Source organism: Phalacrocorax aristotelis, chromosome 24, assembly GCF_949628215.1.
Source record: "Phalacrocorax aristotelis chromosome 24, bGulAri2.1, whole genome shotgun sequence".
NCBI lineage: Eukaryota > Metazoa > Chordata > Aves > Suliformes > Phalacrocoracidae > Phalacrocorax > Phalacrocorax aristotelis.
This window is the reverse complement of record NC_134299.1, coordinates 2,990,782-3,003,540: the sequence shown is the minus strand read 5'-3', so window position 1 is coordinate 3,003,540 and position 12,759 is coordinate 2,990,782.

Here is a 12,759-nt window from a genome sequence, read left to right as displayed (position 1 = left end):
TAAAAACCGAGAGTGAGGTCTCTGGGGTGCTCATCCCAAAGTACTTTTTAGCAGAAAGCGGCTTGAGGCCTGTTCTTACAGACATGATTAAAATCCAGTTGCCGGAGACTGGTTTTTGAGGTCAGTCCTTCCAAATTAAAAAGCAAAGTGGAGTAGTGTTTGCGAGTTTTCGATCAACTTTTAAAATTAATATCAAGACTTTTATAGAAAACAGCTTTGGAAACTTTTTGGGAAACAACTCACTTCCCTAAAGCTCCAGTTTTTCATTGTTAATGTGTTGTAAGGTAAATTTTTTCAGTCTGAAGACAACCTTGTCTCCAAGCTTTCTGGAACAATGCCCCCCATACCTGGGGGATTTGCTAAAGCAGCTGGGACTTTCAGTCTGAACATGAGAATTTATTACTAATACTTACTGTCTTCCCATTATTATTCTAGCAGACTAAATTGCTTTTACTTGTAGGGAAAAGTTTGAAAACCTGCATCAGTTGTGCCTTAAAACTAAATGATGAGAAGGAAGATGGACGAGATGCACTGATGTGACTTTCCCCTGGTCTTTATAGAGCCCAGTATTTTACACTTGCTGGCCTGTCATGCTCTGTTTTTCCATCTGTTAAATGGTGGCTATAATTAGCCTGTCTTTCACAACTTTTTCGTGTTTTGGCACTTTTGATACTTAGCTTTGTGTTTTGATTCCTTGGGAATAAATGTGAGAACAAAACAAATTATAAGCCATTGTAACTTCTGTATCTGTCTTCCTTTGAATTCTTTCCTTTTCCTCTTGCTCTCCTGCATTTACTGTGGTGTTGGACCTCAGAGGGCCTTAGTGCCCACTGCTGTTGAGTTGCTGTGAGGTGACCTTGAATGGCAAATGAATATTTAAGTTCAAAATCTCTTGCTAACAGCTGTTGTTTGCCATGGTTACCTCATGACCAGTTGCATATGCAGATAGTCTCTTGGAAGTAACATTAGGGAGGGTGTATCATCTCAGCTGTAAAGTCTCTAGTATTTTTTAAGTGCAGACACAAGTATGGAACGATGAGCTCTTCGGTTTTGCACCCATGGCAAGTGGAGCCCAGCTGTGTGATGAACAAGCAGTGTGAGCCCAGCGTACCGGGTAAGGGCTAAAAGCGGGGTCTCAGTGGGTCTTCGGTGTGCCGTGTTTCATGTGGATCATCCACAGAAATGTACACTATGAAATGAAAAATAGTTCCTCTTCTGCTAGCAGCCTGAAACAAAGGGATAAGGGGAGGGAAGGCCTGCAACATCAATGAAGTTCTCTTCTCCATGATATCAGCCTAGGGCAACCAGCAGCTGGGCACTGCATGGCCAGATGCAATAAACCCTGTCTAGAGAGGTGACTTCATTGCAAGGTGCATAAGAGTAAAAATAAATTAGAGTATGCAGTAAGAGTATCACTTCCCCCTACATGCTGTGACCATTATGTTTATTAAGCTCAATTTTTCTTGCAAGGAGGGAAACATAACTCTTGCTCGTCTGCTACTGAGAGGGCTTTTGACAGAAAATTGGTGACTTCTGTTGACAAATATACTTCTGAGTCCTTAGCCAGTCTCTGACTTTGACGACCTGTGATAGCTATTAAAACCGTTGAAGACTGTTTGCTGTTTCCAAGAATGCAAAAGTGTTGATGAGGTAGATAAGAACTTCCTCATGTACTCTGGACTATCTATGCTAAGTTTCTACTTCATCTATATGAAGGCAATAAATTCAAGACAATGGAAAAAGCTTTAAATTGAAGATCTAAGAGGAAAGCTGACCTCACAGGGGACAAATGCTCATCTTGGGATGACAGAGTTGATTTCATGTCATAGTTTGGCAGATAACAATTTTTGTGCCTAAGCTGGAAAGCACTTGCTGGGATTTTGCAGCTCCTTGTTTTGCAAAGGTTAATGGTGATCCATGTGTCGGAGCATATCAAAATACTGGCCTGCTGCCATCTGGCAATGCTTCCTTGTGAGGGCAATGGTAGGATGTGCTCTGTACCTGCTTATCTGCTTCTTTCTATAGTGCCTATGCAAGGAACTAATTAGTATAATTACATGTTTGTGCTTTTCCTGGGGGAAATACCGTTTGAAATAATTATGCTATACTGTAGTTTGTAAATAAGCACCTCTGGACAACAGAAGGCAAAATCATCTTTATTCAACTGTAAACCAGGACTACCTGTGGTGTTGCTGTAGAGCTCTGTCAATGCTGGGGGGAAGTGTCTTGGATTTTCCACTGCCTTGAGTGCTCTCATCCCTACCTGCACAAGTATGGTAAAAATAGATGGAAAATGTCTCAACCATGCTTGAGTGCTTGAGGCACTTAAGGCTGGAAAACTGGTCTCTGCTGGCCTCTAGATAGAAAGGGATGGGGGAAGGCCTGATAAGAGGGCAGCTCAGAATCCTTAAGGTGGCAAGCAGGAACCCAAAATGTGAAAACACTCTTCCCTCTCCTTTTCTGTACTTCAGGCTGTAGTTCAAAACACTTGAATGATTATACAGTGTGAAAGACAGGAGGGATAGTACTTTTCTGCTTTGGTAAGACCTTTAAAGCTCAAACACGTGATGAAGTTGCAGTGAGATAAGAAAATATATGTAGTATTAGAAGTGCACATCAGTTGGCCCGCAGTAGTGGTGTCTGCTTTTGGCCTGTGACAGATTAAGATGACGGTTCCTCAAGACACTGTTCAGTTAGGCTGCAGCCCTTGTATGAGCAGTAGACCAGCAGCGATTGGAGGCTGTTAGAATAGCTCAGCTGGTGTAGTGTGTTGCGTAGTCAAAGCTATGACTGGGATTGTTAAATCACTTTTATATTCTTGCACTATGACAACTGCTTGCTCACCCTTCGAAGGTCCCTTTACTCTGCAAAATCTGTTTTAAAAACCTTCTGCATTCATTTATGCTTTTGCAGAGTGGGAATAAACTGCCACAATTTTGATTTTCTCTGAAGTTATGTAGCCCTCCATTCCTAATGTGATATTGTATAATTCAGAGATAAACACTCTAAGATCCGTGTACAATAGAACCAGATAAAAATAAATTTTTTTGCTATTTCTTTGTTCAGAGGGGAATCTGTGGAGGCACAGCATTAATTTACCATACACAAACTAGTATAAATAGAGTATTGTATTAGAAACATCCATTTAATTATCTCGTGCTCATCTGCAGGGTGGAAGGGAGTATGTCCTCTTTTGATTACTGGGGACTGCTCTGAATTATAGGAAACTATAAAGCAAAAAAAAGTGTGGCAAGACTTTTTGTGGTAGAATAAATGCTTTGACAGAATTGACAGAAGAGCTGTAGCAAATGTTGCTGCAGGAGTTTAAGTAGTCGTTGCCCCCATGTATCTGTCTCCCCTTGCTTTTGGTAGCAGTAGAGTCTGCAGCAGGGAACCTGTGCTTATGCCTCTCCTGTTTATGCAACAGCACTCTACCACTAGTGAAGGGAAAGGTAATCTTTCGTGGTTCCCACTGCACAGTTCATTCCACTATCTTTTTGGCTGAGTATCTCAGGAGGTGAAGGGCCACACCACAAAGAACTCTTACTAGGTAACCTACCATCCCATGATGCATCTATCCTGTCCCCATAAACCCAGCAACCACTGATCTCTGAGGACGAGGAGGCTTTCAGTATCTTGAAAGCCTAGGGAAGATTATTCAAGTATCTCTTCCCATTGCACCCATGCCCTCCAGACCTCATTTTTCAGTTGCCCAGGAGGTTCTGAATGGTAAATCAGTGACACAGACACGATGCAGAGATTCCTTTCTACCTAGCCTGTACAAATGAGTTGAAGTGATTCATATTCTCAACCCAGTGAAGTGTCAGTCTGGCTGGAGCCAGAGCCCCATAAAAGAACTGACCCTGTCGTCTGCATTGAAAATATATGACCGATTACAAAAAAGTATGGCAGCCTTGGAGGGCTGTAGCTGTAAAATACTGCCTCAGGGACTGAAAATGGAACAGAGATGATGAACATGTAATTACAGAATCGAGATGTTTTCCAGTCTCAAAGTAGCGTTTCACAGCTATTACCGCAAATGAGAGGGAGCGTTTACTTTACTATTCATGTTTCTATCCTTTAGCATGGTTTCTATTTATTTTTATTTTGAAATGAAACAGTTCTTAAATCTAAAAATGAAAACATATGGTTTGAGGGGGAATTGAGAGTAGGCTCCTATTCTTTTCTTCACAATAGGGAAAAAAGGGTTCCTTAATCTAGTAAAGAAAGGCCTAGCAAGTATTAGTGGAATAAGCTACAGCAAGATAGATGCAAATTAGGTGTAATGGTGTGGTTGGTTGTCAGTGGAACAAACTACTGGGAAAGTGATGTCTTCAGACTGAGACAGGACTCCTTCTGGAAGCATGTTTTAGTCAAAATTGGGTTTATTCCAGAGTAAATGAATAAAATGTAATGGTCTGTGTTAAATGTGGGAGATCTAACTAAATTGTTTTTCTCCCTGGTATTGCAATCTCTAAGGGTGTCTGTCTTGTTTTTCTGATTACAAGTTGTCAGTCCTCAGCTGGATGAGCTGATATACTAGATCTGAATTTTTTTAACTGAAGAACTTGTAGAAAGTGTTTCTCCCAACTGTTTTATGTTGATATTCATTTAAAGTAAATACCCCAAGAGCTTTTACATTAACAAATAAAATTGTGAAGCAAATGTTAAAAGGATCTGTATTAAAACTTGGCCTTGTTAGTAACCAGGAGAAATGCTGGTTACACACACTGCTTATTTTTTCATTCATAGGAACAAGATTTTATTTATAGACAGGAAGAAATGAAAGAGGTGTTGGAACTCATCATTGCTCTTAGTGGGAACTATGAAATAGAGCAAGGTTGCTGGACTTGGTTTGCTTGTGCAGAACGGAGTATATTATACAAGTATGGCAGCAGTGTCCCTGGTAGCAGTTCCCCTCCCTTCTCAGGGGGAAGTATTTCTGCAGTCCTGTTTCCAATGAAGAGCTTAGCAGACATGAAGGCAGAACCAGTCTGGGTATTAGGCCAGATGCAGGAGAAACTCTTTTTCATCCTTTGTGAGGGGACTTTAGCAGATAGGTTGGCACAGGGAGCTTTTCTGGAGGTGTGAATATCAGCAGAGTGCTTTGAAACAACTTCCAAATTCTAATGGCCCACCACGAGGGAGCTTCTGAACTAGCCTAGTGGCTTTCAAACAATACATTTCATAGTTCTCTGGCCAAGGAGAGCAGTTGAGAATTCCCTTTGGAAACAGGTTGCCCAGAGGTGGTGGAGTCTCCCTACTTAGAGATATTAACCAAAAAACCCTAGATATTGTCTTGAGTAACCGGCTCTAGGTGGTCCCACTTGTGCCAAGGGGTTGGACACGGTCACCTCCAGGGTTGCTTCCAACCTCAACCACTCTGATTCTGAATAAGCAGAGCTGTGACCACCCAGATCCCCACAGAGCACTGGATAGGCCTTAGATTCAAATATGAAGCTGGGCACGTGGCTGGAACTTGCTGCCACTGATCACCAGCTACCGGTTTTCTCTCCCTCATGGGATACAAACACTTTAATGTGGACAGGACAAATCATGCAACCTCTGTGACACTAAGAACAAATGGCAAGATAGATGTCTGTGGTTGTGAAGCATGTGAAATGTCAGTCAGTTGGTTTAAAAAGAGTAAAAGAGTCCTCAGACTCTTTTTATAACAAACTTTTATGATCTGACAGTCACACACTCCAAAATTGAATTAATAAGTCATTCACAGCTCTGGTTGGAATAGTTAATACATGTTTTGTGCCCCAGCAGAGAGGAAAATGGCCTGCTTTCCTTGCTTTATGACATATTAGGCCTAAATAGAATTAATGATAAGCCTTTCTAACTTTATTTACTGTGGAGGAGAGCTGTTTCCAAGGGAATGGTAAGGGGGGAGGGAAGAAATGAGTGGTGAATAGATTATTTCCGCAATATGGGATTTTAATGACATGCAGCTATTCTACTTACTGCCCTGTATACTATGGCAGTGGCATGCATAGGGAGAGGGAGATGACTTTGTATGTGGTGAGCAAGTAACAAAATTCAGTTGCTGGAAATGAGCTGTCATGAGTGTAATGTTTGCATGAATTCATGATGGGTGTGTCCCCAGTGCACCTGTGTCTTCTATAAAAGCTAAATGAGTAGAATTCAGATTGTTTACACAACACTTTGGCTATATAAAATGCTATGAATTAGCTCTGATTCTGAAAATCTGAAAAGATGTTATATCTCTAGAGAAATAAAAGATCAGATTTGGGTGATAGGAAGAGCTGTGTAGTAATTCTAGATTACATGTTAGTCAATGAGCTAGGTTTTTCAGAAGGCACAGCTCTAAATTTTTAGAACACTGTTTACATCTTTCCTCTGGCATTCATAGCAGATCGTTCTGTTCCCAGCAATCAGCAGTGTAGGAAAACAGTGTCTGGAAAACAGGTAAAACCGTAATGAGGAAAATTACCTTGTCTCTACCTTGACAGCAGGCTTTTTCTCCCAGGCCTATGTACTCTCCAAAGAAAAGCATTTGTTCCTGTAATTGTCTCAATATTTTTGTCCACACAAAGAGATTCTAGAGCAGTGGACAGTATGGCTAATAAAACAGCTAAAGATAGAAGTAAACAGCTAAATCAGATTTTCTCCTGTTGTTGTAGAAGTCAATTATTGAGATGTTAAGTGTATTAGATGCAATGAATAATTAAAGCTAATTGTAAATTAAACATCCCTTTGACATAAAATTTTGGAAAAGTTAGTTCTGTTAGTTACATTTCACTGACACTGAGATATGTCCTTTCTCTTTCCAAGATGGGGCTTCTGAATTTGGGGAAGAAGTTTCCCTTGCAAGTAGAATATTGCCTCAGCATCTTGCCTCTTCACCTGATGACTTCTTTAGTACTCAGCTTGATAAACTTTTAGAAAAAGATCTTAGAAGTTATTAGATGTTTGCCAGAGTGAATGTCAAACCTCTTCTCTCAGGAGTGGGGAGGGTATATAAGGAGATGGTGTGTGCTACACTTGTTAAGTTTCTTGCATCCTTCCTAAGCATCCTGTAGAGAATACAGTTACCTGGGCTGGCTTGGTACAGTAGGAGTTTGTTCGAAGAATACATCAGGAAAATCACGTAATGCTTCCTACGCAGGCTTTGTCCCTGGCTTAAGGGGTTCATTATTCTTTCATGATATGCACTGGCCATAGTGTGACATTAAAACCAAAGCAATTTTTGTCAAGATGCTGCCTTGTGTACCTCCCTCACTTGCCTTGTATCAGTTCTGTGTGCATTGTTGCAAGCAAAGTGCTTATATTGCTTGTACCCCATTTATTTCCTCTTCAGTATAACCCTCCCAGATACGGTGCTTGGCACTTACTCAGCCACATATTGAATGCCAGGGTTGACTCCAAGCAGGTACATAATCTGTTCAACGTTGTAGCACATTTCTAAGTGCTTTCCTTAAAAAGGGCTCAAAAGTTCACTATCTTGTAGAATTTAATCAATTTTGTGGACTGAACTAGTATAGACATCTTAGGCTGGTCCATTAGGAATTCAGTCCCTAAACGTGTTCTTTATCCAGCATGTATTTCATGGAGTTGTGTAGTTAAAGTACTGGTATGTGTTAGGTGAAAAGGTGACATATGATTTATGCAAGATGCACATTTGGTCTTCCTGAGGTACCTTCTCTTTCACATGAGGTATTTTGTAGCAGCATGATTCTTCTGCAGATCATGGCCTGGTATATAGGTGTTAACCTCAGTCAGAGGTGTTTTGCATTAATACCCTGGGCTATAAACTGTAGTAGCAAATGGAGGGGATGTACCTTCCTTGCAGCCTTTCCTGTTTTAGATTCAGTAACCTGAAGCAGAGAGCACAGGTAGACAAAAAGGAGCTGCAGTTGTGAGATCGTGAGTTAGAGCCTTTCCACTAAACTCTGCTCTGTGTCAAGTTGGAAAAATAAGGAGACAAGAGAAGGGGGGGAGTGTGCTGTCAGATGTTAGTTGTTGCTTTCTATAAACTTGTTGCAGAAAACTCTAACATTCTCCTAATTATGCAATTTAGTCTTTAGTGTCTTTGAGAACATAGTGTGTGATACAAGTTGGAAACAGACTGATAAATTTGGACCTTTTGCAGTGTTTGGATTCATTAGTTTCTCTAATTACTGGAAATAGAGCAGCCTTCATATATTTAGGATGCTACTCTGTTTAAACTGCTGTGAAGGAGGCCAGAGCAGTTGAAGATAAGTTAGGGTAAAAAGAGATCATGACTTCTCATTAACCTTTCTGCTTCATTTACAAGAAAAAAGAATAAAATCCTTATTTCAGTGAAAACAGTGACGTTTATTGACAAGGCTGGATTACACCGAAGAGTTAAACCTGCCTTCCAAATGCTTCTTAATTTTCACAGAAGTTTTGCAGTGCATTAAATCCACATCCTTAAATAGCATAAATCAGCATGGGCACATTGAGTCAATCTAACCCAGGATCTGGCCCCTTCCATTTAGCAACGCTGTGGGAGTCTAAAGTAGCTACATGTGTTAAGTGGTCTGGCAGCTCAATGCTATTGAATGGACCCTGGTGTGTCAGCGAGCTGAAATGGCCTTAAAATGGTCACAGTAATTCTCCCTGCAATTTGATTCTTAACATGTTAAAGCCCCAAATGGGAAGAAAGGGCAGAAAGTTATTTTATGTAGATAAAAAAAATCATGGTTTTTGAAGCAAGTTCTTTTTCATTATGGTCCACATTTGTTCTAGGTGAGATTAATGAAGTATTCAACCAATGCCACCCTCAACATGAGCTCATCCTTCAGTAATTCATCCAACCTTAATTAGACTTGAAAGAAAATCATTGTCAAAGTAATTCATCCCACAGATGTATTTTGGATCAAGTTATTTTCCCAAGAAGTCAAACCACTGGCAAACTAGAGTTCCTCAAGGTTCATTTCTTAACATTTGAAAGCAGAGTTCATTTGGGCCAAAATATGTTGTTTAAAGAGGAGAGCCCTCATGTACACAGGTACATTCCAAATGAAACTGGTATAATTTTTTGCTGTATCTGAGTGGCATAACTGAGGTCTTTCTCTCCCTCCGCACTAATGATATACTTGGTCAGATAACACCAGCCTATCACAACCCACAATCAGAGTATTGAATTTGGAGGTACCTCTGGAGATTCAGCCTATCTTGCTCAAAACAGGACCAGCTAGAGCAGCTTGTGCTGAGCTGTGTCCAGTCAAACCTTGAATGCCTCCAGCAATGGAGACTCTATAGCCTCTCTGAGCAATCTGTCCAGTGCTTAATCACCCTTGTGGTAAAAAAAAATAGTTTTTCTTACGTTCAAGTGGAATTCCTTGTAGCTGAGGTTGTGCCAGTTGCCTCTTGTACTGTTGCTGGCAACTGCTGAGGAGTCTGGCTCTGTCCTCTTTACTCTCTCCTGTTGGGAAATTGTGCAACAAAATGAGAAAGCTGAACTTAAGGCTGGGAAGGCAGAGACTAGGAAATGAGGCTTCTAATAGAGCCTGGCAGGCTGACTAGAGGATTAGAGATTTCACTGCATAAGGCGGGGTTTGAACAAGTGAGACTGCAGAAAGAATCCCCCATCATGGATACCATAGGCAACACGGAGCCTGATCCAAAGTCCTTAGCTGGTAAACAGAATCCCATTCATCTTCAAGAGCAAAGATTCTTATTCTTAATCCCACCTACTGCCTGAATCTGAGATGCAGCGTGTGAGCTCATTTCCTTCAAAGCAACATGCACAGAGTGGAATTTAAAGTAGAAATTTTGAATTTTTTTCCAAGCAAGTGTCTTGCCAACTAAACAAAGCTGTTTCCTTGAAGCCACTCTCTATAAATAAACCTTAACTAGCATATGACTTCTAATGCTAAATGTTTAAAATAAGTTTGTAGTACAGCTGGAAAGGGTTTTCTTTTACAACTATAGAAGCCATTTTCCACAAGGTTATAGAATCTTTGGATTGTGTGTTAAATAAGCTTATTGGCATTGCAAGGAAAATATACAGAAATGTGCTGGCTTTTTTAATGGGTAATATACAGGGCTTATTGGTGAACGTAAGAAGGATGCTAGTGCGTAAACTGTAGAATTGTAACTCAAGAGGCCTTGATTGTTGCCAGCTTGCCCGGTGCGGGCTACTTAAGATGCACCAAAAACATGCTCCTTTTCAGAACTGTTTCCTGTAGAAATGAAACCAATAACTAGCCCTTGCGTTTAAAAATTGGCCTTTAAAAATTAACCCAGATAGGAATTATGTGAATTTCTGGTAAATCCTTATTTCATGGGGAAACCTGTCTTGATCAGGTGTGTTAGCACTGGTGGAACAGGGACCAGGTCTGAGCGTCGTGCAGTTCTGATCCAAACACAGCCTGACTGTAGCAGGGCAGGAGGTCTGGGTTCTCCCTTGGCGTTAGGGCATGATCTGTAAATATATGAAAAAGAAATGATGTATCTTCCCTCCCAAAATTATACTGTAAGGAGTAAAGGGAATACACTTTCATGTGCGAAATGCATATTACAGCACCCATTGCATTGGTTACGCTGTTGGTAACAGCAATAGCCATAGTGAAGGTCAGCAAGGACGAAGCTCAGATATGAATAGCAAAGATGTATGAAAATCCTTCTTTACCCTGTGTATCAAGATCATTCTGCTGCTTCACAGCTCTTCCTTGCACATTAACGTGGTACACTATGAAAAAATCTTGCGGCATTTTCTTGATAGCTTTTCTCTTTACCCTTCACTTATAATGGCACAATGGCTTTTTAAAGCTGTCTCAGTATACAGTTCTTTGAGCTGAATGTAGAGTTTAGTTCTGCTGTAAGCCATTAAAATATTAACTTACCCTAAGTCCTGTGTTTAATCTCGCATTTATCAAAATGAGGCTAACAGTTAAGGCTGTAGATCAAAAGTCCTACTCACCAGAATGCTTCACTAGGTGCTGGAATAAGCAACGCAGGTTTCTTTTTATGTGCTTCTCAGAGTTAGATCTGAACCCTGCCTGGTCTCTAGTAGCTTCTAGTTAGCTGAGCATCTGCTCTAGCCTTGAGGAGAGATCTTGAGTGTTGTTGCAGACGCATGGTGGTTTTGGCCCTCCTGGGGTCAGCAAGCAGCTTCTAAGGGCCCAAGAAGCAATTAATAAATGCCTCACTTCTGTGCATCTGGAGGCTGCTGTGTTGATGAGAGAAACACCCAGATAGATTTCCAAGCATAAGTTGTTTTCACTTGTTGATAAAGAATAACTGTTTCATAGTCAGTACAAAGCTCTAGTTTTCACCTCTTGGTGTCTCCCAATGACAGCTTCCCAATGCTGTCTGGAGACAATATGTACAGGGTGATAAATCTTAATGATTTCTTAAGTCTGAATTATTAATCTTTCTTTGGTGTTACATAATTGGTAATGATCATATTGATGTTCCTGAGGGGATTTGAGAGGCGAGGGATTTAGCAGAGCGGAAGGATTACCACACAGAGCTGGCAAATCATAGCCTAGCGGTCAGTGACCTACCTACGGTCTGAAATGGCACCTGCTCACTGTGTCTTTGTGGTGGGGAAGGCTTTGGTTTAGAGGCAGCTACAGCCCCTCCAAAGCTGAACAAAACTTGCAGGTGAGCTGCATTTTTGTCAAGTAACAGACACTGGCAAAATGCTGTCTTCAGATTTAAGACACATCTTTATGCATAAACGTATTAGAACTGTTAGCCAAAGCATAGGCATCTTTCCCTGAACACTTAAAATAGCTGAGTGTGGACTTTCAGCTGCTACAGAGATCTGTAAATTGATGCTCTTAACCTGACAAGGAGCCTAGGCTAAGAAAAGACTCCTTAGTTGTGTTTGTCTTCCTCTTCCCCCATCTTTGCCTGGCATTTTTGTTGTAAAACTTGGGTCAAATGTATTTTTCTCTTTCTCAGATTCCTTTTCCAAAAAAAGCCCATCCGTCTCTGTCACGCTAGAAGGGAAATGCTGATGAAATGTCATGGAGCCAGATCTTGATTTTGCTTACAATGGGGTAAATCCATTAATTGATTCATTCTTTCTCCAAAAGTAATAGAATCCTTTAGTAATCTTTTGCTGGTACCTACAGCAATCATGCATGTTTGATTTTAAGAGATGGGCTCCTGTTTCTGGTACAGGGAGCAGAGGGATTTTGGAGAAGTTCTTTGAGCATAAGAAAATTGATGTCTGCGTTTCTATGAAGTCATCAATTCCCCAGTGATTGTGCACAGCTCCACTGTAAATCTTTTCAGACTGCAATGAGGTCACTCTGAAATAAACTTCAAATGAATAATCAACTTTTATTTAAAACTGCTTCAAACTGACTGTTTAAAAGTAGGGAATGGTTTCTTTATGAACTGTGACTCAAGTCTCTAATGGAAAGGTAAAATGCTTGCTTTCATTAACTTACTGAACTTTGTGGTGATTGTAATGACACCCTTAGATAATAGCCGAAAGATGTCTCTTTCCTGACATATCATTTCTGCTTGTACACATCATTGTTATTATTACTTACAGATAACAGGGTCTGCATTTTTGATGGACAAATGTTGTCCATGTCCTTTAAATTCTGAGCGACCTGCTTGTGAAATGATTTTAGTCACTATTTAAACTTCAGCTGATAAAAGCTTTATTGTCATAGTGCCAGTTCATTTCAACAGTTATTTCTGTTAGCAAGAGGACCACCTATTATGCACACAGACGGAGGGAAAAGGAATCCTATGAAGGGAGAGGTTTTATATAAATTTGATTTCCAAAATCTGACTGTG